This window comes from Moschus berezovskii, chromosome 11 (genome assembly GCF_049115385.1).
Source record: "Moschus berezovskii isolate FMDL1 chromosome 11, NW_MosBer_1.0, whole genome shotgun sequence".
NCBI lineage: Eukaryota > Metazoa > Chordata > Mammalia > Artiodactyla > Moschidae > Moschus > Moschus berezovskii.
The window spans coordinates 73602638-73606562 of record NC_142470.1 but is presented as its reverse complement, the minus strand read 5'-3'; the positions used below and the strand labels follow the sequence as shown (position 1 = coordinate 73606562).

General features: G+C 38.5%; 1 pseudogene; it reads left to right on the top strand.

The window, feature by feature from the left end:
• The first annotated feature begins 1744 nt into the window (after positions 1 to 1744).
• Positions 1745 to 2228, top strand: LOC148776198 (neudesin pseudogene; annotated as a pseudogene).
• The last annotated feature ends 1697 nt before the right edge of the window (positions 2229 to 3925 follow it).

Here is a 3925-nt window from a genome sequence, read left to right as displayed (position 1 = left end):
TAAAGAATCCACCTGGAATGCAGGAGACACATATTCCATCTCTGGGTCAGGAAGACCCGCTGGAGAAGAAAATGGCAACTCACTCCAGTATTCCAACTTGGGAAATTTCATGGACATAGGAGCCTGGAGGGCTAGCTCATGGGGTCACAAAAGAATCAGACATGACTTAGCAACCAAACAATAACAATACCCCTAAAACACAGAATACAATTAGTAAAGGATATTGCATATTGTTCTGTCACCTAAATATGGATAAATGTTAAAATGATTTTCTAGAAGTTTACTGTATTATAATGCCTAGTATTTAAAAGTTTGTAAGACATTTCTCTAAGTATTTCACATGCATTACCAAATTTTATCTTCATAAAAATCCTAAAAAGAAGTGGAATATCCACATCATTTATATATAATAAAACTGAAGCTCAGAGAAACTAGTAATTCATGCAGTTAGGATTTACATACTGGCAGCATAGTTCCTGGCAGCAATGCCCAAACTGTAAACCACAACAATATACAACTTCTTATGTATCTCATCACTCACCTTTTAAAGAGTATGTATCACACTTATAGCTTTATTTTGGCTAAGAAGTTTTGTTGAAATTATATTGTCTATCAAACTTCTGCTTATTTCAGGGCAGTTGCCTTGATATTTCAGATTTAGTTCTGTACATTTTTCCAGTTTTCTAATTTAGTCTCATTTTCACATTTATCTTAATAACCTGAGACTCTCTCTTTACCACCAGATAGATTTTGCTGGCATCTTCCGTATTTACAGATATTTTTCTCACCAAAAAACCACCTAACTCAACTTCTTCATCCTTTCAGGATTATAATTTCCATCTCTCAGCTTCATTCCCTCCAGATAATTATGCAGATGCAGATAAATCTCTCCTTCTATATAAAATGGCAGTATCACTAAGGATAGTATTTTAAGGATAGAGACAGAACTTATTTACTATGATGAATATAGAAAGCCCTAGGATTTATCTGAATGTTTGTCTTTTGCAATTTATTCTCAGACTATATGATAATATATATGTGAACATTTGAGGTCTATTTGAGGTGGACATATTCTTGTTAAAATTCAGTATAACTAGAATTTGAATTTCATGGATAAAAGTCTACAAGTTTCTAAGGGAAAATGGTAAAATGTAAGATTATTATTTTCAGGCAATTCTTCTCTCAGGTATAAAAAGCCAGTTTAATTTTCTAAAATGTGAAAGAACTCAAGCAGGTGATGAAGGTACTTGAAAAAATATAGTCAAAGAGACAGAAAATCATATATGTGAGGGAATATCAGAGTGGAATAAAATAAAAATACATTATAAGATAAATCTAAAATGATATCAGAATGTCAAAATTATGTAACAGCATAATAAGTACAAGATACAAATCAAGGTATGTGAAAACCAGGTCCAGAAGTTCTATATTCACATAAAAGGTAAGAAGCAAAAAAAATTGACAATAATATAGAAAAAAAGTCCCATACTGAAGGGACACACACACACACAACTCAATATGAAGCAGTGATATTTAAGGACATAAGTTATTAAAGGAGAATTGTAAATTATTCCAGAGACAAAAACATCTTCAAAGAATGAGAAATAGAAGTGCATCAGAAAAAAATTTCACTAGCAAGTTTAATGCAAGAAAAAAATGCAGAAATATACTCAAAGTTCTGAGAGAAGATGCTTTTCAAAACTGAATTATCGGGACGCCCCTGGCGTGGCTTGGCGTGCTCACCATGGCGGGCCTCACGCCCAGGCGGCGGCTGGTCGGGCTAGCCCTGATCGTGGCGGGGCCAGGAAGGTGCCGCATCCCGCCGAGCAGGGTCCCCGGTGCAGCTCTTCATGGAGGAGGAGCTGGCCCACTACGGTGGGGAGGAGGAAGATCAGCCCATCTACATGGTAGTCAAGGGGGTGGTGTTCGATGTCACTTCTGGAAAGGAGTTTTATGGACGAGGAGCCCCCTACAATGCCTTGACAGGGAAGGACTCCACCAGAGGGGTGGCCAAGATGTCCCTGGACCCTGCAGACTTCACCCGTGACACCACGGGCCTGATGGCCGAGGAGCTGGAATCCCTGGACGACGTCTTCACCAGAGTGTACAAAGCCAAGTACCCTATTGTCAGCTACATGGCCCAAAGAATCCTCAGTGAGGATGGCAGCCCCAACCTTGACTTCAAGCCTGAAGACCAGCCCCACTTCGACATAAAGGACGAGTTCTGATCGGCAGGAGCTTGGCCCTGGGAAGGCAAGTCGGGGAGACCCTCCAACGCAAGATATCCTGCAAAACAGGCGTTCGGAGCCCCTCGTCACCACCGGCTCTGAATAAAGCACGTGTTTCACCTGGAACGCTGAATGGCTCTCATCACCCTCGGTCAAGTGTTCTGTTCATCAGGTGTCCTGCATGCACGCCAGGCGGGGAGGTCATGGTGGCCGAGGCGGGACGCCTCCTAGGTGTCAGCAGGGACTTGGTGGGCAGTGGAATTACAAGTGGCCTTTATTTCTTCTTTATACTGTTCTATACTTGTCAGATTTTCTGCTGTGGCTGTGTGTACTTTAAGCACCATAAACTTCCTGTTTTTGCGGAAAAATAAATGAATTATTTGCCTCGCCAATATAATAGGCAAGGACTAAGTAAAATAAACACATGTGTAATTAGGTCAGAGCACATAAATTGGCAAAACATCAAAACAGACATCATTCCAAATAAGAAAATAGATGACAAATAGGCCCATAAGAAAAAAAAAAAAAACCTCAAAAATATTAGTCATTACAAAAATGCAAAGTAAAACAATAACAAGATATATCTCCATGCATTCTAGAATGGTTAAAATTAAGATAACTGACAATACTGTATACTTAACAAGAATGTGAAGTAACTGGAACTGTCATGCATTACTGATGGGAATAAAAAATGATACAGTTATTTTTTAGTGGTTTTTATAGTCAATGATCCATTAATTTCATAAGAAATAAGAAATGAAAAACAATGCACAAAACATACAAAAAGTTGTACAAGCATACAAAATTTGCAGCAGTTTTATTTTTAACAACTAAATCTTCAAATAAGTGAGACATCTTTCAAATGATGACTATATAAACCGTGGTATATCTATATACTGTAATAGTGTACTATGTGCGTGTGCTAGTAAGTAAGTTGCTTCAGTCATGTCTGACTCTGTGCAACCCTATGGACTGTAGCCTGCCAGGCTCCTCTCTCTATGAAATTCTCCAGGCAAGAATGCTGGAGTGGGTTGCCATGACCTCCTCCAGGGGATCTTCCCAACCCAGGGATCAAACCCATGTCTCTTATGTCTTCTGCATTGGTAGGTAGGTTCATTACCACGAGCGTCATCTGGGATGTGAATGTGAAGCTGCTCAGTTGTGTCCGACTCTTTGTGACCCCATGGACTGCAGCCCACCAGGCTCCTCCGTCCATGGGATTTTCCAGGTAAGAATACTGGAGTGCGTTGCCATTTCCTTATCCAATCTGCGATAGTACTTTGTAATAAAAGGGATCAAACACTCATGCTCATGAATGAGTTTTAAATTGATATTTCTGTTAAAGAGCCAGACTCAAAATTCTACATACTGCTCAATTCTATGTATATGGCACTCTAGAAATGGCAAAATTCTAAGGGCAGAAAAATTATTGATTAGCAGAGAAAGAAAAGGAGGATGGTTACCGACAAAAGAGCAGTATGAAGAAAATTCAGATTGATTAAAGGTCAAACAAAGAAAAATATATTATTATTAAGAAATTTGTATAAACACAAATACCCCTTTCTTTAAAAAACATTCACGATCACAGCACAAGAAGTAAATATAAAATATATATGAAAAATTATAGATTAGGTAAGGACCTATAGATTTCCATTTGAAGTAACAAACTCCCAGATGTTAGAAGAATATGAAAATAG